This window comes from Podarcis tiliguerta, assembly GCF_965153285.1.
Source record: "Podarcis tiliguerta genome assembly, chromosome: Z".
NCBI classification, from domain to species: domain Eukaryota; kingdom Metazoa; phylum Chordata; class Lepidosauria; order Squamata; family Lacertidae; genus Podarcis; species Podarcis tiliguerta.
Window position 1 is genome coordinate 30,983,027 of NC_139553.1, and position 27,163 is coordinate 31,010,189.

Sequence of the window (27,163 nt, forward strand, 5' to 3'; positions counted from 1 at the left end):
GTCGGCAGTTCGAATCCCCGTGGTGGGGTGCGCTCCCACTGTTCGGTCCCAGCGCCTGCCAACCTAGCAGTTCGAAAGCACTCTCGGGTGCAAGTAAATAAATAGGGACCGCTTACTAGCGGGAAGGTAAACGGCATTTCCGTGTGCGGCTCTGGCTCGCCAGAGCAGCGATGTCACGCTGGCTACGTGACCCGGAAGTGTCTCCGGACAGCGCTGGCCCCCGGCCTCTTGAGTGAGATGGGCGCACAACCCTAGAGTCTGTCAAGACTGGCCCGTACGGGCAGGGGTACCTTTACCTTTACCTTATGTTCTTTGAATGGGGACACGGGTGGCGCTGTGGGTAAAACCTCAGTGCCTAGGACTTGCTGATCGCAAGGTTGGCAGTTCGAATCCCCGCGGCGGGGTGAGCTCCCGTCGTTTGGTCCCAGCTCCTGCCCACCTAGCAGTTCGAAAGCACTCTTAAATGCAAGTAGATAAATAGGTACCGCTTTATAGCGGGAAGGTAAACGGCGTTCCGTGTGCTGCGCTGGCTCGCCAGCTGCAGCTTCGTCACGCTGGCCATGTGACCCGGAAGTGTCCTCAGACGGCGCCGGCTCACGGCCTCTAGAGTGAGATGAGCACGCAACCCTAGAGTCGGACACAACTGGCCCGTACGGGCAGGGGTACCTTTACCTTTACTTATGTTCTTTGAATATGTATTTTTCCTTTAAATTTCTGCCTTTAATTCTTTTGTTCCAAAGATTGTGCATTTTTGGTTTTGGTTTTTTAAAAACTGTGGTAAACATAATGCATTTCCATGTGTGTATATGCACAGCTTATCCTACCAATCATAAAAAGAAATGAATAGTGTTAAGGAGCACCATTAGGAACCAGTATCATGAAACTAAATCAGGAACATGCAGACGTTTTATTTTACCTGGGTCTGGTGCCTGAGGCCTGCGATACACAAGGAATAGCCCCCTCTGCCTGGGGCAGTGCTGATTGGCTGCAGCTGGAACCTGCATGCTGTTTGGAAACGCAAAATGTTCCCTTTTTATCATCACCTGACAAACATGGGCTCAGGACGGTTCTAGAAGTGTCAAGATTTTAGAGTTTTCAAGACAAGACTCCTCAAAACTGCCCAAAGACTTCGTCTGTTAATGGTTTTAGGGGGACAAGACTTGAAATACATTTATGATCTTACTGCTTCTATACATAAGGCCCCCCATTTAGTGACTAACGTCCACTACCAAGGCTATCCTTAGTTTCTTTCACTTGCTATGGTCTTCCTCTCTTCCTGTCCTTCCCCTCTTTTCTTTTCTGGAGGAGCAGCAGATGTGGGACAACGACTGCAGAACTTGAAGCCATGGTGGAGAGTTACATCTCCAATAACAAGGAATCTGGCCATGTCGTGCACACCCTGAAGTTATAGAAGAACGATTGGGGGGGGGGGAGCTTGCACCAGTGCCACTCTGAGCTAATCAGTCAACCAGTTTCCAAGATCCTCCTTCTTTTCACCCTAAGATACTTAGCTTTGCTGCAATTATGCCACCAAAAAAAATGCATGAAGAGAAGAATATGGCCTGGATAATGAACCTAGAAAAGCAGCAGAGGCAGTGGGAATGATATTTTGTGTTGCAAAACTATACTTAAAGTAATCCTTGTGTAGCTTCAGCGTCTGGGGACAAGCAGAAATATATTTCATATGCTGATGATGTGGTCCTCCTATCCCGAACAAAAATAGGCCTAAAAAGGCCTAAAAAGGTTGATAGGAGAATTCTTAGCATACTGCAGGAGAGAACAGCTGGTGGTAAACTATAATCTATGCCCAGGGGCCTTGTTGTTCTTTAGCTATGCAATCAAATTCTCTACCTCCACTGTGGTTACAGGTGGCCAGTGATGTGAACCCTCTGGTTGAATGCTTGGCTTGTTAAACTGAGCTTCCTTGTCATAATACAATGCTTGAAATTATCAGATCCACTCTTGGAGTTCAACAGTACAAATGAGTCCGTTACACTCCTGGTCCAGTAGGCCAGATATGGTACACCAAAAGGTACACTTGATCTTAGCCAAAATGCTGAGAAGCAATGCTGATGACCTAGTACTTGTATCTAGGACCCAGGTGGGCCTGAGACGGCTGCTTGCAAAATTAAGTTCATATTGCACCAGGAATGCTTTATAAACTACGATAAGACACAGGTAATTGTATTTGGGAAGCGTTCTAAAAAGCATGTTTGGCACCTGGATGAACACATCATAAACCAAGTAAATACATTTAAATATCTGGGATTGATTTATTCAGAAACGGCATCTTGGAATACACAGCTATCCAATATTAAATTGCAAGCCTTTAAATCAGCAAAAGCTATTCTGAAATTCGCTGCCTGTAAAGGTGGAAATCTGGTCAACCCAGCTCTATCTGTGTATAAAGCAAAAACAATGGCCCAGATTTTATATGGTGCAGAGGTTTGGGGTACCTCAAAGGTCTCCGGTCTGGAACCCCCACAGAAATTTTTTTTAAGAGTTCTTTTAGGTTTACCTAAAGACGTGCAATCTGCCATGGTCAGGTTGGAAACTCGCATGTTGAACATAGAGAGCCAAATAGATAAAAGAATTCTCTGTTACTGGTTTAGAGTTCAACAGATGGACAACACTAGGCTACCAAAAAAATGCCTGATTGAGCTCTCATATGGATTACCCCTTAAAAACTGGGTACCTCATGCTGCCCAACTGATGGGCAAATGTGACCTCTCAGTGACTGAGATTAAAAATATTTATCTGTGAATATAAGGGGAGTTCTTTAAACGAACCATAAGGGCAGTGGCAACTAAAAACAATCTAAACTCTATGTGCACATCTACATGCGCCCCATTGTATTTTAAACTTAGGTCAATGAACACATATCTTATTTTAATGAATTGACTTTTGCACAGCTTCGAATAGCTTTTACAGAGCTACGACTAAATACAATAAGCTCTGCTTATAGAGATGGGAGACACAGAGGCATACCAAAAAACGAACGTGTTTGCATTAGGGGATGTTCTGAAGTAGAGGACCTTATGCATTATATCTTGCACTGTTCGTTATATAATGATGCAAGAAAAAGATTTTTGGTACCTATAATGACAGGGTCCCCTGGCCAGAACCCCCTTGACATGATATCTCCTTGCAGACACAGATAAGTATGTGACCTGGCGGGTAGCACTTTTTGCAACTGCTACTAGGAAAATTAGAGCAAATTATATAGCCAAGGTAGCCATTAACTGTAAAGGAGATGAATTTATTTGATCCCATCTATCTACCTCAGGCTATGCTCTATCTTTGTCACCAAACTCTGAGTATAAATTGCACACTGTATTAAATGATATTGTTTTTAACATTAGTGACCATGTGATGATTTTGGCTTATGAATTTTATTGTTTAATGTTTTTATTTGTACATTGGGGTACTTTTATAGCTTTGTTTAGAGTACGTAATGTTTTAATAATATAAATGTTTTAAATCTTTTTTTACCAATTCAGTATATTTTCTTTTAATTGTCAAACAATTCTGTGTACATTGCGGCAGCCTTTGGCTATGTGCAATAAAACTGACTGAGACTTGAAGGTACACCAAAAGCAAGTTGGGTCTTTCTCGTGCGAAGCCGTGACCAGGCTTTGCCATGCGATTCACTTGGCTTTTTGTTTTTGTTTTCTTTAATAGTTGTTTGTAGTTCCGTCTTATGGAGATATATGCAGTAAATAAAGGGAGTGCCCCAGTATTCCTGTATTTGTGATAAATAGTTCTCAGATGCTTCCTTGTTTGTCTGCACTCTGCATTGAACCAGCTTTTTAGATCCCTTGCCCCCTTTGTGGCTGTATTCTGTATCACAGATGATAATTGTGTTTTCAGCTTTTCTATAAGTATCTTAAAAAGCTCTAGGACCACAGCTGTGGAGTTAGTCGAAACAATAGCAGAATGTATATTCTTTAGCTCCACTGACTGAAGGAGGAGGATTAAGTCTGCATTCAGCACAGGCGACCATTTAATTCTTTTGGGAGCCGGTATACCCAAATTCACCGTGGGAGTATATTGTGGGTTGGCAATTGGTTTTTCAAAAGGCAGGCCTTCAAACACAAAAGTTAGAGGGAGATGGTCACTCTCAGTTTTATGGCCCACTTGGAACTTCATGACAAAGCCATACGCGAATCTTGAAATTAGAATATAATCTATAACGCTTCCGCCTGCCTTGGAAAAATGTCGTTTAATATCAACAGTTCCCTCCGTTTTGTGACCAGGGCTAAGCAGAGCCCTAAAAAGTTGCATCTGCAATCATTAGAGAGGCATGTAACGCCTAGATCTGTCTGGCTATCATGGTCCAGGAACTGCTTGTACTGAGTTTATAGACAGTTATCATCTGTTCCCATTCGGGCATTGAAGTCTCCACCGATGAGTCTCTCTTCCATGCCTGGAGAGATTCCCACCAGTGCCCGCCTTCTTTTCAACTCCTGAAACCAGTCACCGTAGTCCCAATGCCCTTCAGGAACTCAATAGTGGGCAGTTGGCAATTCTTCTCCATTTCTGTGCGTCTCACACTGAGACCGGCGATATCCTCCGAGAGCATGGCGATATTTATTTCCTTTTTCTTCTTCATCTCCTTCTCCAGATCCTCCAGCTCGGTCAGCCAAAAGCGCTGCAGCTCCTCCAGGAAGTTGCGCATCTGCTCAAAAGCGCCCAGGATCTTGTTCTTCTCCTCCTCTAGCTCCACCGGATATGCCTGGCTCTTTCTTCTTCAGCCAGTTTCAATTCCATAATCACTCGTCTCTCTTGCACCAGAAACTGGGTTAACTTCTTCTCCCCCCCCCCCAATTTTTAAAATTAATTTTCAACATTTATCACAAATGTAACATATAACACACACACAAAATATACATTACAATACTAAAGAAAAAACACACAAAAATAATAGACTTATTACTTCTAAAACCCCATTTAACTTTCATTGTTAACTGACTTCCTCAAATCCCCCCTAACTGAATTTCATTGAGTCACTTTGTAACAGCTCTCCAAAATCATATTTCTCATAAAATTAACTCCTTCAATTTACTATTCTCTTTTCTTAATAATCTAGCCCATGATCTTTGACAATTCATTCTTATTCTAGTCCTAGGCCTGTTTGGTACTTTCCATTAACTTCTAACATCTTATATTACAATATTTGGTTAAATATTCTTTGAATTTCTTCCAATCTTCTTGATGCTCCTCTTCCTTCTGGTCGTGGATTCTTCCAGTCAGGTCTGCCAGCTCCAAAAAGTCCAACATCTTCATCTGCCATTCTTCTTCTGTTGGTATTTCTTGAGATTTCCAATTTTTAGCTAATAGCAATCTTGTCGCTGTAGTGGCATACAAAAACAATCTAACATCTTTTTTGGGCAATTCCAATCCTGTAATTCCAAGTACCGTATTTTTCGCACCATAGGGCGCACCGGACCATAGGGCGCACCCAGTTTTTAGGGGGGGAAATCAAGAAAAAAAATATTTCCCCCCCCCCAGCACCAAAGAGCAGCGTACAGGCTGCGCACAACCTCTCCCTGCCGGAGGGGTTGCGCGCGGCTATGCAGGAAGCCAAGGCAGAGAGCAGGATGGATCCCGCTCGGTGTTTTGGCTTCCTCTTTAGCCCAGCGCAACCTCTCCTTGCCAGGAGACGCTGCGCAGGGCTAAAGAATCCACAGCCCCGTGCAGCCTCTCCTTGCCGGAGGGGTTGCGCACAGCTATGGAGGAAGCCAAGGCTGTTTTGGCTTCCCATTTAGCCCCGCGCAGCTTCTCCCTCCCGGGAGAGGCTGCGTGGGGCTAAAGAATCCATAGCCCCGTGCAGCCTCTCCTTGCCGGAGGGGTTGCGCGCAGCTATGGAGGAAGCCAAAGCAGAGAGTGGGATGGCTTCCCCTTTAGCCCCGTGCAGCCTCTCCTTGCCGGGAGACGCTGCGCAGGGCTTTCCTGGCTTTACTGGGAGGTGGGGGGATTCCCTCACCTCTCCCAAAAGCCCGCAGAAGCCACGCAACCCCTTTAAAGAGATCGTGGCTTCTCCTGGCTTTCCTGGGAAGTGGGGGAATTCCCCCACCTCCCGCAAAACCGGCAGAAGCCGTGAGCACTTTAAAGGGGCTGCACGGCTTCTCTTGGCTTTCCTGGGAGGTGGGGGAATTCCCTCACCTCTCGCAAAAGCCCGCTTTAGCCCCGCGCGCTCTCCCGGCTGGAGAGGTGACTCGCGGCTATAGAGACTCCTGCTATAGGCGCGCGTCACCTCTCCAGCCGGGAGAGGGTCACGGGGGCTGCTTTAGCCCCGGGCACGCTCTCCCTGCTGGAGAGGTGACGCATGGCTATAGAGGCTCATGCTATAGGCGCGCGTCACCTCTCCAGCCAGGAGAGGGTCGCGGGGGGCTGCTTTAGCCCCGCGCGCGCTCTCCCTGCTGGAGAGGTGACGCGCGCCTATAGAGACTCCTGCTATAGGCGCACGTCACCTCTCCAGCCGGGAGAGGGTCGCGGGGGGCTGCTTTAGCCCCGCGCGCGCTCTCCCTGCTGGAGAGGTGACGCGCGCCTATAGAGACTCCTGCAAAAGCGCGCGTCACCTCTCCAGCCGGGAGAGGGTCGCGGGGGGCTGCTTTAGCCCCGCGCACGCTCTCCCTGCTGGAGAGGTGACGCGCGCCTATAGCAGGAGTCTCTATAGCCATGCGTCACCTCTCCAGCCTGGAGAGGGTCGCGGGGGGCTGCTTTAGCCCCGCGCGCGCTCTCCCGGCTGGAGAGGTGACGCGCGCCTATAGAGACTCCTGCTATAGGCGCGCGTCACCTCTCCAGCCGGGAGAGGGTCGCGGGGGGCTGCTTTAGCCCCGCGCACGCTCTCCCTGCTGGAGAGGTGACGCGCGGCTATAGAGACTCCTGCTATAGGCGCGCGTCACCTCTCCAGCCAGGAGAGGGTCGCGGGGGGCTGCTTTAGCCCCGCGCGCGCTCTCCCGGCTGGAGAGGTGATGCGCGCCTATAGAGACTCCTGCTATAAGCGCGCGTCACCTCTCCAGCCAGGAGAGGGTCGCGGGGGGTGCTTTAGCCCCGCCTGCGCTCTCCCAGCTGGAGAGGTGACGCACGGCTATAGAGACTCCTGCTATAGGCCGCGTCACCTCTCCAGCCGGGAGAGGGTCGCGGGACTATAGCGTCTTCGCTCCATAGGACGCACACACATTTCCCCTTCATTTTTGAAGGGGAAAAAGTGCGTCCTATAGAGCGAAAAATACGGTAGAAAGGCTTCTGGTTTCTTAACAAATGTATTTTTCAACATTTTTTTCAATTCATTATAAATCTTTTCCCAGACATCCTTCACCTTAGGACACGTCCACCCCATATGGTAAAAAGTGCCTTCATTTTTTTTGCATTTCCAACATAAATTATCATTCGTGTGATAAATCTTTGCTAATTTTACCGGGGTTAAGTACCATCTATACATCATTTTCATGATATTTTCTTTTAATACGGTACAAGCAGTAAACTTAACCCCTTTCTTCCACCACCTTTCCCAATCTTCAAACATTATATTGTGTCCAAAATCTCTTGCCCAATCTATCATCACTGATTTAACTTGTTCATCCTTTGTATGCCACTCCAACAACAAGTTATACATTTTGGATAGGTTTTTAACATTTGTATCTGACAATTCTGTTTCCAGTTTGGATTTTTCCATTGCAGAACCATTTTTCTTATCAAGCTTATACAATTCATTGATCTGATAATATTGTAGCCAACCATCTAATTTGTCTTTAATTTGGTCAAATGATCTTAATTTAAATCCTTCATATCTTCCAACAATAAGTCCTCATATTTCAACCATTTAGACTCCATATTTAACTTTTTCTGCTTCCATTGCTGAAAGCCACCTGGGTGTTTTCCTTTCTAGGAGATCTTTATATCTTATCCAAACATTATATAAAGATTTTCTAATTACATGATTTTTAAAACCTTTATGAGCCTTTATCTTGTCATACCATAAGTCTGCATGCCAACCAAATACATTATCAAATCCCTCCAGGTCTAATACATCAACATTATCTAATTGAATCCATTCCTTAATCCAGCAGAAAGCTGCAGCTTCAAAATATATCTTCAAGTCTGACAGAGAAAATCCCCCTCTTTCTTTTGAGTCTGTTAGTATTTTATATTTAATTCTGGGTTTTTTCCCTTGCCAGATAAATTTAGACACTGCTTTCTGCCACTCTTTAAAACATTTTATGTTATCAATAATTGGAATAGCTTGGAATAAAAACAACATCTTTGGCAATACATTCATCTTAACAACTGATATTCGGCTCATCAATGATAATTTTAAATTTGACCAAACCTCAAGATCTCTCTTAATTTCATTCCATAATTTTTCATAATTATATAAGTTTTTCACCAATATGTTCACACCCAAATATTTCACTTTTTTCACAAAAACAAGGCCTGTCTTTTCCTGAAGGACTTTCCCCCTCCTCATTATCTAGATTTCCCCCCAAAACTTTGGTTTTGCTCTTATCTAACTTAAATCCTGCTACTTGCCCAAACTCCTGAATCAACTCCAGTGCTTTCACTGCACTGCAGTCTGGATCTTGTAAAGTTAACACCAGATCGTCAGCAAAGTCTTTTAACTTATATTGTTTGGATTCTACTGTTATACCTTTAACCTCTTCCTCTTTCCTTAACATGTTTAGCAAAACTTCCAGAACTGAAATAAAAAGCAGAGGGGAAAGTGGGCACCCTTGCCTGGTTCCTTTTTCAATTCTAATTTCTTCTGAAACCACATTATTAACTATAATTTTTGCTTTTTGTTCAAGGTAGATCACATTAATACCATTTAAAAAATATTGTCCAACCCCAATACCTTCTAAATTCTTTTTCATAAAATTCCAAGATACATTATCAAAGGCCTTCTCTGCATCAATAAACATTAATATCACTTTACAAATTTTTTTAACCTCCAACTTTCCCAACACATCAATTATATTTCTAATATTATCCTTCGTATGTCTTCCTGGCAGAAATCCTGCCTGATCCTTGTGAATATAATCTATTAGTACCTTCTTCAACCTATTGGCCAAAATATTAACAAAAATTTGGAATCCACATTGAATAATGAGATCGGTCTATAATTTTTTACATTGGATCTATCTTGATCTGGTTTTGGTATCAGAGTTATAAAAGCTTCTTTCTAGGTTTCAGGTGCTTTGTCCCCTCTTAATATCTTGTTGCATACATCAACCAATGGCTGAATAAGCCACTCTTTCATAGTCTTATAGTACTTTGCAGACAAACCATCTGGTCCTGGGATTTTGCCAAGCTGCATCTGGTTAATCGCCTTGTCTGCCTCTTGTCTTGTGATCAGTCCATTAAGTGGGATCTTTTTATTTCCGGGAATTTTTTGTAGTCCATTTACTTTAATAAAGTGCTCAATTTTGTCCTTATCTTCTTTTCCGTTTTTATACAGCTGTTTATAATATTTCTGAAAGCATCTTCTTATCTCTGCAGGGTTCTCCACAGATTTTCCCTCTGATACAATATTAGTGATGGTACTTTGTTTCTGCCTCTTTTTTAACTGCCAAGCAAGCAGTTTTCCACATTTATTTGCAGATTCAAAATTTCTCTTTCATAATTTTTATTTTCCATTCTATTTACTGATTTATAATTTGAGAATATTGGATCTGTAGTGCTTTAATTTCCTTTTGGATCTGTTGATTCTTCGGATTAGATCTTAAATTCTTCTCTTTGTCTTTTAGTTGAGACAGAATTATTGTCTTTTTTCTCATTCTGTATTTTTTTCTTAATCAAAATTTTGTTGTATGAGGAATCCTCTCATTACTGCTTTACTTGCATCCCAAACGACTCTTGTTCCCACCTCTGAATTTATATTTGTCTCAAAATAATCCTTTAGAATCTTTGAGCTGTATTGACCAGTCCAGCACAGTGGGAGGCAGGGGGATAACCTTGTCTAGGGAGCTCTCATTCTGAACTCTCTTGCTCACTTCTTTTTGGGGGAAATTTTGCTTTGCTTTGCCTCCTTCGTGGCTCTGTAGAGCTATGAGGCAAGGTTAGCGTGACTCCCAGGTCCTTACAGTTCTTCCTGGTAAGGACCATAATAGATATAGGGCATGGAGTAATTGAGTATCGGTAGTTCTCTGATGACCCTCTGCTCCAGGGGAGTTTAACCTTGCCTTGGCTAATGCTAGAGTCCGGGTGCTAACACTTAAATATACTCACTAGCAAAGGCAGGAATTTACAGTTGCCACTGAAGTTTACTGATATCTCTGACAGACGATAAGATAATAGCTAATGCCAGATAAAAATTATTGAGCCAAAATTATTGAGCCAAACATGCTTTCAGTTCCTCAGGTAATCAGCTGGTTCTAGTTTCTAATTGCGACAGAGGACTCGGCGTCTTTGCATAGAGAGTATTTTAGTCTCGTTTGCTAATAAGCCCCTTTGCAATATTTATTACTGGAAGCAGGTTGTTGAGCCTCTCTCAAAATGAAGTTGTGAGCCTTGTGAGGCTATAGAAACTCATTAAAAGTGCCTCTCATTCGGGGGGGGGGGGGCGGAAGAGAGTTCAGCTTTTTCTTTCCTGCAACTTCCTGCAGCCTCAAGATGGAGGTTGTTAGTCTGATAAAATAGCAGGGTAGAACATAAATCGCAGCTTTGAGAAGAGCTCTAATAAAAGCATTGAAAGGTAGAATGGGGAGGCAGATAAACTGGTGCCAAGAAATAGATTAGGAGCTTAAATCTTGCCTTCAATTAGGGAGTAGCCAAAGTCACCTTCTCTCCTCCATCTTGACCGGAATTGGAAGTCCAGCATTCAGAAGCCTATCCCCCCCCCCCCGTCAAAAACCCCCGGCCATTAAGGCCACATGGGCAGATTTAGAGGTCTTCCCAGAGCCTCTCGAATCTACCTACCCTACTGCTCCAATTATTACACTGGGCAACAATTTTTTACTTTTTGAATGTTGTCTAGATTTCTACAACTGATTTAGGGTATTTTTGCACTGCTGAATCAGGAAATGGCATCCGTTTCTCTCCATCAGGTCAGGTTTACTGTAAACTGAATGGTGGGCATTGATAAAGGTAAGTACACGTAAATTGCATGTTGCTTCACCATTTTTCAAACTTCAGGGCTTGAACTTCCGTTTCTTGGAACTCCTGGAATGCTCAGTGGCAGGGAGTCCAACAGTAGTCAGCCATCATGACTGCGTCCCAGCGACCCTGATACCTGGCCTCCATCTCTTTCATGTCCTGATGGAGTCTCTCCCCCTGCTCATCACTCATTGAACCCAGGTTCTCAGGAAACCAGTCCAGATGTGAAAATAGGTAGTGCATCTTGACGCTCATGTTGCAGCCCAGGTTTCTGAAAGCAGTCAGCATGTTGTTGACAAGTTCTGCGTCGTTTCTGGCCTTATTGTTGCCAAGAAAGTTCTTCACTACCAGAACAAATGCCTTCCACGCTTCCAGTTCCACTTCGTTCATTGAGTTTCCAAACTCTGGATCTCTGATGAGCTGACGTATCTGAGGACCGTCAAAGATGCCAGCTTTCAACTTCTTCATGGTCAATCCTGGAAAAGCCTGGCACAAGTAAGTGAAGCAGTCACCATCGTTGTCCAGAGCCTTGGTGAACTGCTTGATTAAGCCGAGCTTGATGTGCAGAGGTGGGAAGAGTATTCTGACTCTGTCCACCAGAGGGTCGTTGATGACGTTCCTTTCTTTGCAAGGCACCAATTCCTCCTCATAGGCCAGTCCTTCGTGTAATGCTGAGCACGGTCCCTACTATCCCACATGCACAGAAAACATGGGTACTTGGTGAAGCCAGACTGTTGTCCCAACAAAAAGTTCACCATCTTCAGGTCAACACATAGTTCATAGTTCTCCTTCAGTGTACTCGAGTGAGCCAGGAGTATAGAGGCAAACTGGTTGCCGTTGTGTAGCAGAACACATTTCAGTGATCGCTTGCTGCTGTCAATGAACAGTCTCCAATCTTTGGCACTCCAAGCTTGAGCAGAAGCTGCACAATATCTGCACAGTGGGCTTCAGCCAACAGAATGGCTGGGGCAGGATCCACAGGGGCAGAAGCACCAGGACACCCGATCTCAGTGATCACGGGCAGGAGGAGGAGCTACACTAAGACCAGACCATCTCATTACCGAGAAGGTAGGTTTAGTCGTTGTCTGAGGACTATCCCGACCTCCGGGTCTGGTCTTGACCAGAAGGATATTGGAATCAGCAAGGGAAACCCACATGACCTGAAAGTGTTGCTGTGCAATGCCAGGTCAATGATGAGTAAGACCACTGCCATTCATGACCTGATTGTGGATGGAGGACTTGACCTAGCATGTGTAACAGAGACTTGGTTGGATGAAGCAGATGGGCCTATCTTAGCTGCTGCTTGTCCACCAGGTTTCTCTTACGCACAGCAACCCAGGTCATGTGGGCGGGGAGGGGGGTTGCAGTGATTTTTAGGAAGTCATTCGTTTGCACCAGGCGTCCTATTGGGAAGACCCAGTTCTCTGAGTGCATCTTCTGGAAGTTGGGCAATAGGGGCAGTACAGGATTCCTTTTGGTGTACCAACCTCCCCGCTGTGCCAAGGATTCCCTGTCCGAGCTGCTTCAGGTCGTGGCAGATGTTCTCCTGGAGACACATAGCTTGGTTGTCCTACGGGATTTTAACATTCATGCCGACACGACCTTACAAGGGGCCGCTCGGGACTTCGTGGAAAGAATGGCCTCCGTGCGGCTGTCCCTGAATAAGTTTGGCCCAAATCATAGCCGCGGACATGCCTTGGACTTGGTGTTGACCTCTATGGATGTTGGTGATCTGACATTAAGTAAAAGTGAAACAAAAGAAGTGCCATGGTCAGATCACTTCCTGGTGCAACTGGACTTCTCCGTGACCCTTCCCCTCTGCAGGGAGGTGGGACCGATTCGGATGGTCTGCCCCTGCCACTTAATGGATCCAAATGGTTTCCAGAGTGTGGTAGGGGATGTTTTATCCCATGTTGATGGCCTTTCAGCTGATTCCCTAGTTGGAATACGGAATTAACCAGGGCTATTGACTGTCTGGTTCCAAAGCGTCCTCTCTGATTGCATGGAGCCCGGACAGCCCCGTGGTTTTCCCTGGAGCTGAGGGTGATGAAACAATTGCTGAGATGGCTAGAGCGCCGGTGGCGGAAAACATTGGACCAGACATTGGTTAGAGCTCAATGTTGAGCCTACCAAGTGGCGACGGTGAAGAGAACTTTCTTCAACGCCTTTATTGCATCTGCAGAAAACAGCAGCAGGAGACTCTTTTAGGTGGTTTGCAATCTATCGGAACCACCTTTGTCATCGGGGCCAGGTAGGGACCCCAAGATCGCCTTCACCATGATGAACTGGAGTGAAGAAGACAACAGCACATCTTCCTGTGCCAAAATGAACCCTTAGCAATTTAGAATATTTGTTAGGAAAGCAGCAGCAGAGATAACCTCCCCTCCTCCCCTTATCTTGACTTATTTGCTTCCATTTTAAGGGGGGAAGAGAAGCATGCATGTGTGAAAGCAATGTTGTCCAATGAAATTTGATACTGTGTCACACCAGGCCCACAGATTTTTCAAGAAAAATTCAATGGTGCATTACCGGGCTATCAGCCCGTGTGTAGTTCAGATTCTGCAGTTTTATTGCACCAAAATGGCAGAACATTCAGAGTGCTCCTTCCAAGCATGTCTTAAACTTTAAGACTATGGGCCTCCAACCATTTGTGCCATATGACCAAGCAAGGCATCTTTCCAACTGCAGTAGCACCATTTCCTTTGTCAAAGATGGAAAAAATACAATTCCATGGCACAAGAAGTAACATAGTGTGAAAGAAACATTTGGGGGGGGGGGGGGAGACAGAAGCCCTAACAGAATAATCAGGAAAACCAAAATAATCACCACATCTAAATACAGCCTATGGCGCAAAACCATTAATATCCCCTTGCTATTTGCAGAATCTACTGATCCCAGAAGAGCTAAAACTCTGCTGAGGACTTGTTGCCTCCGTTGGTGGGAATCACTGACTGCAGGTACAAGGCAGGGCACACTGAGCAGACCTCCTGGCCACCCAGGGCTTTAGCCCCCTCTGTATTTCTAGACAGGGACAAACTGGTGGAGGTGATAGCGATGGGGCAGCTACACGAATTATTGGGGGAAAGGAGTTTGCAGAACAATTAAGGAAATAGTTCAAAGTAATATATTTAGGACCAGCAAACAACTATCTTGGTCTAGAGAACCAGTGATGGAAGTTTTTTGTTAAGTGAAAGAGACACAATAATTGAGTTGCTTGAATGGAACAACAAGCACAACTGGTTATAAAGCTGGGAATTGTGTTGCATGATGTGTGAATCCTTTTGTATATGGAATTATTAGAGGCCACTCAAATCAGAGAATAATTAGAGAGTGGGATGGAGTGAAGGAATACATGAAAAAATATGGTAACAACAAAAGCACAGGGCAGGGCAGCCATCTCTCTCTTTTTCTCCACATGCACCGAAGAAGCCACAGCTGCTTAGCCAAAGATGCCCTCTTGACTTCCAGCCAAGACAAAAGGACTGTCTTCTTATGGAATAGTTTCCAAGTAGATGTTACTTTTCTAAGCTAAGTCTGCCTTCTGGGATCCGATTGTAAACAGAATGTGTGAGTAAACCTTTTTACTCCTTTTTATACTTTTATAGAAGACTTATGTTGTGTCTTATCTTTTATGAGGGAAAAGGGGGGAAATACCAGAACAGTTATTATAGAGGCTTTAGTAAGCCTGAGCAAACACATCCGCTGCATGTTTTAAAAAGGGGGAATGTTACTCTGCTAAATGGTGGAACTTGTTAACACAAGTTGGAAAAGGATATAATTAGACAATATATCCTCCCTTGCATCCCTGAACATTTCCGCAAAAATAAGTACTGGAAGCTAAAACCCCTTGGTGCATTTTGCCCATCAAAGCCTTAGCCGTTAAGAAGGAAAACATGAAGGGAAATTGGGCAAGATATAAAATGTTATTAGAGGGCAAATTAATAAATTGAGATGAAAAGACATTGAAATCCATAAATATTTGACAGACTGGCTCCAATACTTCCAACTGAATGAAAAACAAGACAAAATGCGGTTTCCTGGAGAAATATAAAAATGACTGGGAAAGGCTGTGGAGGGAAGTCATAAGATTCACTGCATGTTATAAGGGGGCAGTGAAGAAGGAGGGAAGAGAAGGAAGCGCTGTCCTGTTCTCAGATTGGGGACAGCCTCCCACCTCCTTCTCCCCAACCTGTGCAAGGACCAGACTCAAATTCCTCACCTCTTGACCCCTCAGCAAATGTCAAGGCTACAACCCCAGGGTAAAGTGCAAACCTCAACCCCACAAGTCATGTGTCCTTAACTAAGTTTTACAGTCAGAGGCTGCTATCTAAAGAAGTATCTCCCATTTCTAGGAAGGCCACTTCAACTTCATCTAGCGCTCAGTTGCTTTCTTTACTGTCTTCCCACTGCTCCTGGGCAAGCTCTACGGGCTCGCTGACATCCCTGAGGTCCATAGACTATTCTGCTAACCACAGAGCAGACGATTTCTGCAAGCTGAACAAGGAGAGGGAATTCCACTACTCTGTCATCTGGTCCAAATTGAATCACATGGTTTCCATGCTGTCTAGGAGGGGCAATGTGGAAGAAAATACATAGGCTGCCGCCCAGTGAGGTGCAACTTAAAGCCTAGGAAGTGGATCAGCATGAGCCTCATAAACCTCAGAGACTTTGCACTGTATTCATCATGACTGCTTCTGAGAAATGGAATCGTGAGAGCTGGCACACATAACTGCCATACAGGGGGTGCTGCTGACTTGGTAGTGGTTGTTGTATTAACTCGGCTGCCCAGCCATCTTGGTGATACTGCCAGCCTTTCTCAGGCTTTGCTGTGCCATGGAGAAGAATATGGACATTATACCTTATGGCACAAAGTTAGCCATCGCTTGGAAAAACCTTTACGTTGCTCTTTGTGGCTTACATTTTGTGTGTGTCACTTGTAAGTGCTCCAGCCTTCACACTTGGTCAATTCTGTACTGCCCTTACAAATGTTGCTTTTTTGGTCTAAGAAATCATGGGCTAACTTGGTTTCATCAAGGGACTATAATATTAGCCATTTAGAAAGTGCAAACAGAAAGTGTTTGCAACTGTGATTGTAGTATTCATCTTTTTAAAATATAAACTTTGCAATTTTTTCACAGTTTCTGTATGCACATCAGCTATATGTAATAAATAAATCATCATCATCATCTTTATACCCCACCCATTTGGCTGGCTTTCCCAAGGGACTCTGGGGGGCTTAGAGCATATCTAAAAACATAAAGCATTAAAGATCTCCTGATTCACGGCTCAGGAGATAGAGAGGGAGAAGAAAGAGAAGGCAGGAAGGGTAACCATGTCAGACCACTAACTCCTCGAAATACAAATGTCTTCCGGATAGATTGCCCATAAACTCCACCCCTTGGTCCAACACGGTTACCTCTTCCTAGCTTAGCTAATCTGTTCCTCCTTCCCTCTCTGAAGAAAAAAACCTATACCTTTTGCCCATACAAATGTTTAACTTTAACTTATAAAATACACAGTAATATAAGCAACATCAAAATACCAAAAATCAGTATAATCACAGGGTGCCAAGCCAATTTTAAAATGTTGGTCATGGTAGGGCTCTATCCTGAAAATATGTCCCACCAATGGTGTGTGATTCAATCCTGAATATCCTGAGTGACTCTTCTTAGCTTGGCTTGTTTTACCACGGCAATATTAGTACTTTGCATTATGACACATTCCAAGTTTTTCCACAATCTTCATGTACTTTCCCATTCCTTTTCTCCAAGCAGACTGAATCCCTCGCAAACACCCCATCAGATACCTGCAGCCACACAACACAAACGCTGCTAGCACTGAACTTTTCAGTTACTTCAACCACTCCACATTTGCTGAGGGTGCATTTGCATTCCTCTCAGCTTGGAATGCCTCCTTCAGGAGGTACAATGACACCATTTTCAGCCCCTGGAATCAGCCAGCAAGTGATCCACAAGAGCCAGATTCTGGACTTGAAGAATCCCAAGCACATTTATCTGGCTTTTTCATTCTCTCTGCAAAGGAGAGAAGTGAATGGCAGTGCTACATCTGACGCAGTCATTAGGGAGGTGCAGTCAGGGATTAATTAACAAAAAAGAGGAGGGGATCCTAACAGCCAGAAAGGGTGCTTTGCTTGGAAAGCGCAAACCTCAACCCCTCAGGCCATGTGTCATTAACTAAGTTTTAGAGTCAGTGGAAATATTTGCTACTACAATGGTACTATTTTTCTAATATAGAATTATAGGGTTTTACACAGTTTTTTGGGCTTTTCTACACCAAGATTGATTTATTCCTCCTTTATTATATTTATTCCTCTTACCATAACAGGTTTCCAAACAAATAAACAACTTTTAACCAACAGGAAGCAACCAGAATGATTGTCAACTCTAACTAGAGCAAACTAGAGCAAAATCCTCAGTTTTTAAAACCACATCTTAAGCCAGCCTATGGGACCAAACAATTAATTAGGCACAGGGCACAGGCAGCTGAGTGGGACATACGACAGATGTAGATGAACACATCTAGGTCACACTGAGAAACTTGACTACACAGTGTCAAGGAAATGGGACTGGCCAGCGAGGCAAAGATGGAGGAGAAATTGGAATGTTAACCCCCCCCCCCCCAAAAGTCTGGGGCAAACTGGTGGAGACAATGGCAGTGGGGAAGCTACAGGAACTATTGGAAAACACAGATAATTAAATGCATTCCCATCTGGGTTGAATCCTGGCGATGGGGGCTCAATCCACCCAATATTGAGGGGGCCAACATCCCCCGTTGGGTTGTTGTTATGGGGAAGCAAATGACAGCCACCATCAGCTGCAAGACACACACCATCTGTAGTCAAGTGGAATATGTGACAGATGTGGAAGGCCTGGGAATATATTATGATGCAGCATGCTTTAGTTGGATCAGAGACTGGATTAAATTAGATTATAATGACATTTTAGACTTGAAGGGATGGAACAACAGATACGGTTGGCGTGCCTATCTTATTTACAACAAAGTGGCGGTACATAAAGAATTTCTAAGTCATGTAAGTAGAAATTCATTATATAAGGTCTGGGTGAGACATAGAAGGCTGTTAGAACCGAGAACCCCATGGTGGGCCTCACTGTTAGAAGTAATATCAGTTAAAAAGAAAAATACGATTGGAAGAATGGCGACATACCAGGCACTCCTAAAAGAGGAACAGGGCCAATTAAAACTAAGACCACACGAAGAGGTGACCCAATACTGCACTACAGGGTTACAATATCACCAAATTGCCCAAATATTCAATCAGGATAAAGAAATAGGATTTGAAAAAGAAAAATCAAAATTACAAAAGTATTATTACCAAACTGAAAAAAGAATATATCCAAAATGTATAATTTATTGTTAGATTGGGAGTTAAAGGATGAAGAAGTAAAATAAGTTATGACTAAATGGGCATGTGATATAGGATACGTAATTCGGCTGGACCAATGGGAGAAATTATGGAAATGTGATATTAAGTTTACGGCATGTTATACAATCAGAGAAAAATTCATGAAAATGGTGTACCAATGGTACTTAACTCCAGTAAAATTGGCTAAAATTTACAAATTAAAATCAAATACCTGCTGGAGATGCAAAAAAGAAATAGGAACAATGTTTCACATGTGGTGGGAATGCTGACCTATTAAACAATTCTGGAATGAAATTTATGAAGAAATCAAAAAGATGTTTAAAATATATTTCAGTCAAAAACCGGAGGCATTTCTTTTAGGTATAATCACAAACGATATTCCCGACAATCAAAGGAAAGTATTCCTTTATGCAACGACAGCTGCCAGGATGCTTAGAGCAAAAAACTGGAAAGGGAGAAAATTCCATCAATGAAAGAATGGCAAATCAAATTTTGTGGATATATAAACCTGGCAAGACTCACAGCATTCATATGGGGACAATCGGACCAGAAATTATTAAAAGAATGGGGATCTGCTAAAGAGTATATGAAAAAACACTGTTCTGGAGTAAGCATATAGGTATGTAATGAATCCTGCTTTAGAGGGTTAAAGAAAAAGAAAAATAGTGTAAAAAAGTACAGAGATGGAAGTAATCTACATTCGATACAACAATACAGTAAGAGTTAAAAATTTGAGGTCTCAGAACAAAGTAAGAAAGTCAATATGTGTATATGTATGTATTGATTAGATTAGAATGATGATATATCTGCGATTCCTCGGTCTATGGGTTGATGCCGGCTGAACCTCGATGCCTGCACAGCATCGCTGCCTGCCTTGGTTGCAAAGTTACCTTGCTCCCTCCCTCGGAAAACGCTGTAGAGTTTTGAGGCTCCCATTTTCACCCCGTCGGATCCGGACTTCTGTGCAGGGTGCTTTGGGAAACCGGAGAAGGGAGGTGCGCTTGCACTTTCTTGGTGAGGAGAAAAGTGCAGGCGTCAGATGATGGGGCAGAGTTTGCAAGTCGGTGGAGCGACGTTCAAACGCAGGGCTTTGTGCAAAACCCCAAGCGCTATCAGCCGGGGTTTAATCCGAGCGGAATCCATGCCGCCATAAAGCTAGGCCAAGCTCACTGAGCCTTTGAGCCTGAAAAATACTGAAGAACTACAGTTCCCATCATCCCTGGCAGCAGAGGCTGATGGGAATTGTAGTTCGGCAACACGTGGCGCGCAAAAGGTTCCTCGTCCCTGAGCCAGATAAGCTTTGGTGCTTCAGGTCTAGCGATTATGGCCCTTCCGGGATGCACTGCCCGGCCTCCATGAGGCCCTGGATTCGAACTCGAGACCTGAAGAGTCCCTTATATGCAGGCTGGAAAGCGCAAGACATTTTGGGAAGCACACCAGCTGACAAACAGCTGGAAGTTTTGCCTGCTCAGCTGGGATAATCTTCCTCCTGACCCCCATCTTAAAATCTCCTGAGTACTTGGGGACTAATAAGGGAACTGCAATTCCCGTGCCCCCCTCAAATTCCTGTTATCTGGGGAGATTATATATTTATGATCTCACTTCCCTCCTCCCTTTGTAATTAAGCAAGAAATATATTTTAAACGAAAGCAAGTAGATTTATTTATTTTGGGTTAAAAAGAGTAACATGCAAATTAACGGGAAGCTGCGTGTAGGTTGAGTGTTCAGGGTTTGTTTGGTCTGTTTGCAATGCGGATTAGAATCGCAGTGCAGGCTTTAAGGGGGGAAATGTTGGTTTTGGTTGGAGGCGCAACATATTTTTTCCTTTACGGCCGAGAAATCTGCACCCACCTGGCGATTTCCACACGCCGACAGGAGGCTGACTGCGTCCAAAGTCCTAATCCATCCATTTTATGTTTATTATGAGAAACAACGAGCACAAATGCCTTCATTGCATTTTCTTTCTAAGGATCTTCTTTGCATTCTTGTCGGTCAACCCTGCAGATCTTAAAAGAGTTTTGTGGACAGTTCCGTTGGCTCGGAAAACAGGAGCTAGTGAAAGCTAAAACTATTTAATTAAAACTTTTTAGTTTATTAAAACTTAAGACAAACAAAAAAGCAACAACCCCAAAACCTGAGGTTGCATTCCTAAAGCCTCTTATTACCTGGGAGCAAACCCCATTGAATTAAATAGGATTTCTCCTCCTGCATAGCTGTGGCTATGTTTGCACTAGTAACATTGAACTGGCCAGCGTTTTTAAAAGTAGGGTTATGCGACCTCAGGCTGCTTCTGAGAAAACTTGGGAAGTTCTTCAACTGAGATATCTTCCCCCTCTGAGACCCACAAAAGCCCCATGGCTGTTGTTTTTCTCCCTTGAAAAGCACAGGGTGCTGAAGGTGGAAGTTGGGGAGAGTGCCAATCTTTCAAAATTCATTTCTCGTCTCTATGGGGCTTTTTCGAGGCTTGGATAATCCAACTATGTCTTTTCTCAAGATCCGTTGGAACGGAAGAGTTGGGTGTGCATGCACTTTTTATTTCTGTCTTGGCAGGCACGGGAGAGACATGGCCAGAGGGTCTGCCCACCCGCTCAGCAGCGGAAAATTTGCCAAAACAGCTGGCAAACACTGCCATATCACTTGTGGAAATGGTGGATTATGCAATGTATTTATTTGACAACGTGTTCCCTTCTCCTGGTCTTAAAAAACCCATGCATTGTGGTGGGGATGGGGTGAATGATTAGAGAAATTGCCAATATCCCGCGCGCCCTTTTCTCCTGTTGTTTTTAAGAAGCACTGAAGCTTGTGTGTGTGTGTGTGTGTGTGTGTGTGTGTGTTTTGGGTGTGCCGCTTGAAAAAAAATAAAAAATTATGATATGGTTATATTTGTAGATGTATGCCTTTTTGTCTTGTTTTTTACTTTGTTTTTCTTTTCTTTTTTGTATGTTTTGTTTTTCTTTCTTGTTTGTACAGTATTATTTTGGATTTAATGTTTGTAATTTTTGTTATGATTTTTCATTGAAAATAAAATAATATTAAAAAATTTAAAAAGGAATTATTGGAAAACACAAATAATAAAATGCATTCCCCTCTGGGTTGAATCCTGGCCATGGGGGCTCAATCCCCCCAATATTGAGGGGGCCCACATCCCCCATCAGGTTGTTGTTATGGGGATGCAAATGACAGCCACCATCAGCTGCAAGAGACACACGCCATAGGGAGCCGAGCGGGAAATGCGACAGATGTGGAAGGAAACATCGAGAGATATAACTTCACAGAGAAGTGGAACTGGCAAGGGAAATGGCCCGCTGGTTGTGGATGAGGTAGAGGAATGGGAAGTTCAGATGTGTAGTTCAGATTCTGCAGCTTGATTGCCCCCAAATGGCAGAACATTCAGAGTGCTCCTTGCAGGCGTGTCTTAAACTTTAATACCATGGGGCTCCAACCATTTGTGCCATATGACCAAGTAAGGCATCTTTCCAATGGCGCAGCCCCATTTCCTTTGTAAAAGACGGAAAAAACACAGTTCCATGGCACAACAAGTAATGTTGTGTGAAATTAGGGGGGGGGGATCAGTTGCTTTTCATGGCACCATTTTAAATTTTAGAGCATTTATTTTGGTGCTCCCAATACCATTTAAAATAAATAGAAAATTATATGGTTTCCAAACACTGGAAAAAATTTATATGGTTTCCAAACATTGGAAAAAATAACAGAAGCCCTAACAGAATAATCAGGAAATCCAAAGCAATAATCACCACATCTAAATACAGACTATGGCGCAAAACCATTCAATTGCACCCAAATGGCAGAACATTCAGAGTGCTCCTTGCAGGCGTGTCTTAAACTTTAATACCATGGGGCTCCAACCATTTGTGCCATATAACCAAGTAAGGCATCTTTCCAACTGCAGCAGCCCCATTTCCTTTGTAAAAGATGGGAAAAAAACACAGTTCCATGGCAGAACAGGTAATGTAGTGTGAAAGAAACATTGGAAAAAATAACAGAAGTCCTAACAGAATAATCAGGAAAACCAAAGCAATAATCACCACCTCTGAATACAGCCTATGGCGCAAAACCAATAAATTCTTCATGCTCCTGCTACTTGCAGAATCTACTGATTCCAGCAGAGCTAAATCTAGGCTGAGGACTCATTGCCTCCATTGGTTGGAATCACTGACTGCAGGTACAATGCAGGGCACACTGAGCAGACCTCCTGGCCACCCAGGGCTTTATCTCCCTCAGTATTTCTAGACAGGGTTCTCAGTTCCCCCAATATTGAGGGGCCCGGCATCCCCCATTGCCATGCTCTTGCTATGGGGCTGCACATGACTGTCACCAGCAGCTGCGGGAAGCCCAGGGCCCTGTTAGCAGCGAGGGACATGCAACAAATATGAATGGCCACGCCTGGCAGGTAAGGCGAAGATGGAGGAGAAGGAAGGGAAAACATTTGATTATATCTATTTGCATACTGCAGGGCATGATAACAGGTTTCCAAACAAATAAACAATTTTTAACCAAGAGTAAGGAACCAGAATGATTGGCAACTAGAGCAAAATCTTTAATTCTTGTGGGAAAGGAGTTTGCGGAACAACTAAGGAAACAGTTCAAAGTAAAATATTTAGGACCAGCAAAGAACTTTCTTGGTCTGGAGAACCAGTGATGGAAGTTTTTTGTTAAGTGAAAGAAAGACAATAATTTAGTTGCTTGAATGGAATAACAAGCACAACTGGTTATAAAGCTGGGAATTGTGTTGTATGATGTGTGAATACTTTTGTATATCTTTATAATGCTGTATTGTTTCTGTTCGAATGAGGGGTGTGTGTGTTAGGAAAACGTTCTTTAAGAAACAGATAAAAGTTCCAGAGGGACTAAAAGGGTTCCAGAATTTTTTTTAGTGCGTAGGAGTGGCACTCTAGGATTGATTGGTGTCCACTGGAGGTGAAAATAAAGGGAGGAAGTTGCAGGCTGCAATGTCTGTACAAGGAAAGCACACTCACACCCAACACACACAAAGAGGCACGCACAAAGTATCAGCACATACGCTGACAACAAGGTTGGAAGTAAGACAATGTGTGCTGCTGATACTGTGAGTTTTGCTGTGTCAGGATTGTTAATTCCTGGATTGAGATTATACTGTGCTAGAGATATAAAGAAGGAATTTAAATTTGCAGTGTTGCATTTAACTTGCCTTAAAAGGTGGAGAGAGAAATCTAGTATTTGCACTTAGCAAAAAAAAGAAAAGATAAGAAAAGGGGGGGGCGGGGGAAAGAGCAAACCTATTGAGGGAAAATTGTGCATGAACCTGCAACTTTGTATGACAATTGCTTAAAAAACAAGTAAGTGTTTATTAATAATGGTTTCTGGTAGGAAACCATTCTAATATTCTGTGTGTAAAAAGTCTCTGTATCATATTGTAATTTGGATTTTTTTTATTAATTAAGACAACAACCTCATGCACTCTCCCCAAAAAGAACAAGAAAGAATTTAAACAGCCTTTTCCTGCCGCTCTCATTCACCGTGTTGAGTGTTGTGAGTGTGGTGGCTTGCATTGCCTTGGTCCGCCTCTCAGGGACCATCCAGTAGAGGGTGGGACAAGCCATTCCTTGGACCTCCACCAGGATCCAGGAGGAGTCCTCCAACCACCATTGCTCTTCCAGTAGGGGAGAGAAGTGGATCCGGGTGCGTGTGAGTGGCAGGAGCTCCTGAGACCTCTAGTCGTCTTTCGAATAGACAATGTAAGCTTGTCTGTATGATCCCTATGATTACTATGATTTCTTTATTCAGTGGGGCTTGAAAATAATGTTATTTATCGCATCCAAGCATACCAAGAAAAAGAAAAACATTTATTTGGATTTTCATTCTGTCTGCAAAAGGAGAGAAGAAAGATGCAGTGCTTCATCAGGCACAGTCATTAGGAAGGTTGATTTAGGGATTAATTAACAAAAAAGAGGAGGGGGTCCCAACAGCCAGAGAGGGCGCTCTGCTTGGAAAGCAGCAAAGCTATATGTACTCATCACTCCTTTTCTGCACCCAGATCAAATCGCTTTTCGAAAGGCCCTTAGATTGTCTACCCAAAAGAAATATTGGAAAAAATAACAGAAGCCCTAACAGAATAATCAGGAAAACCAAAGCAATAATCACCACATCTGAATACAGTCTATGGCACAAAACTATTAAAGCAATATATTTGTATGATAATTGATTATGTTTCTAGGTATTTGGGCTATTATCCTGCCCAACCCTGCTATAGATCACCTAATGAAATCTTTCGGCCCAATATCTAATGACATCTCCAAAGACAAGAAAAATCTATTCCTTTACATAACAGCAGCTGCCAGAATATCCCATCACTATTAGAATGGCAAAACAAACTCGGCGAGTTTGTAGAAATGTCAAAATTAATGGCAATTATTAGAGGCCACTCAAATCAGAGAATAATTAGAAAGTGGGTGCATTGAAGGAAAATGAAAAAATATGGTTCCGGAATTGAAATATTAATAGAGAATGTGTAAAACGTGCAGGGTAAGCAAGAAAATAATAATAGACTCAATTGAATAATTATTAAATTATAACAACACAACAAGATGGAAGAAGTAAATTATTGAGATCACACATGGGTGAAGGGGAGTGGGGGGGTATATGGGAACCTATAATATCATTTATAATAGAATTTGTTAATTGTGTTGTATTTATATACAACAAATGGAAGCCTAGAGTATTTAGATATATTTTAATTTAGGTAATCTATGTAATAGGCTTGTGTTATAAAATGAGTATGGATTTTGAATTGGATGTTTGTAATATTTTTTGGTTTTGAAATAAAAATTAAAAAAAGAAAAAGAAACAATTTGCAGCCCCTGGAATCAGCCAGCAAGTGATCCACAAGAGCCAGATTCTGGACTTGAAGAATCCCAAGCACATTTATCTGGATTTTTCATTCTCTCTGCAAGAGGAGAGAAGTGAAAAGCAGTGCTACATCTGGCGAAGTCATTAGGGAGGTGCATTCAGGGATTAATTAACAAAAAAGAGGAGGGAATCCTAACAGCCAGAAAGGGTGCTTTGCTTGGAAAGCAGCAAAGACATGGCTGCTCCGTCCCTTCCTCCTCCTCCTCCTCCTCCTCCTCCTTCTTCTTCTGCTGTTGCTAAGGGAGGCCTGGAACAAGGCGGGCCAAATTCTCGGCTTCGTCATGGCTGCCATGGCGCCACATTCACCCCGTCTTCCCTGCCTTGCTGGTCCACGTGGCCATTTTCGGGGGGTTGGTTTCCGCAGCCCCCCACTATCCCACCCTCCTTCCTCTATGCTAGGTAAATAGAATTACAGGATTTCCCACAGTTTCAGCTACATGAACGCTTCAGCCCTCTTCTATAGCAAGATGGATTCCCTTGCAAACACGCCATCAGGTGGTACAGCACACAGTTCACACCCTGCCCTTAATGAACTTTTCAGTTACTGCACACACTCCAAATTTGCGGAGGATGCACCTGTGTTATTCGCAGCCAAGTATTCCCAAACCCCTCAAAACAAGTGTCCTTTCTGCATTTCTGCACCCAGATTCAATCCCTTGCCAACACCTTACCAGAAGATGCAGCCACACAACTCAGACCTTATATAAACCATGGATAAAATATCAATATCTTCTGAAACCTACAACCCCTTGGTGCATTTAACACATTGAAGCCTTTGCGGTTAAGAAGAAGAACATGAAGGGAATTTGGGCAACATATAAAATGTTATTAGGGGGGGGGAATTAATAAATTAAGAGGAAATTAATTAAATTAATAAATTAAGAGAAAAGGACTTTCACATACATATATATTTGACAGGCTGGCCCCAATACTTCCAACTGAATGAAAGACAAGGAAAATAGGGTTTGCTGGAGAAGTATCTAAAGGGAAATCTAATCCAGCCTAAAGGAAAATATCTATAGCCCAAGTCTCCCTTCTCCTTTTCTGCACCCAGATTCCCTTGCCAATACCTTACCAGAAGATGCAGCCACACAACTCAGACCGTATATAAACCATGAATTAAATATAAATATCTCCTGGAAGATCGGGCAACATATAAAATGTTACTAGTGGGGAAAACTAATACATTAAGAGGAAAGGACTTTGAAATCCATATATATTTGACAGGCTGGCTCCAATACTTCCAACTGAATGAAAGACAAGGAAAATAGGGAAACTAATACTAAAGGGAACTCTAATCCAGCCTAAAGGAAAATATCTATCTAAAATGTATAATCTCCTCCACAATTCACACCCTGCCATCAAAGAACTTTTGTCTCACTTAAAACGCTCAACCTTTTCTGAGGATGCACACCTCAGAACACATAGAGACAGAAAAAGCTAAAACTTTTTGCAGCTTGATTGCCTCCAAATGGCAGAACATTCAGAGTGCTCCTTGCAGGCGTGTCCTAAACTTAAATACCATGTGGGTCCAACCATTTGTGCCATATGACCAAGTAAGGCATCTTTCCAACTGCAGCAGCCCCATGTCCTTTGTAAATGATGGTAAAAACACAGTCCCATGGCAAAACAAGTTCTTTGTAAAAGATTTCGGGATATTATCCTGCCCAACCCTGCTGTAGATCACCTCATGAAAGCTTTCGGCTAAATATCTAATGACATCCCCAAAGACAAGAAAAATCTACTCCTTTACAC

General features: G+C 43.2%; 1 protein-coding gene across 12 annotated transcripts in view; it reads right to left on the minus strand.

Annotated features, from left to right (window-relative positions):
- Positions 1–27,163, minus strand: part of LOC310669839 (putative G-protein coupled receptor 34) — a 334,470-nt gene that overhangs the window by 27,128 nt on the left and 280,179 nt on the right. The gene's annotated exons all lie outside the window — the stretch shown is intronic.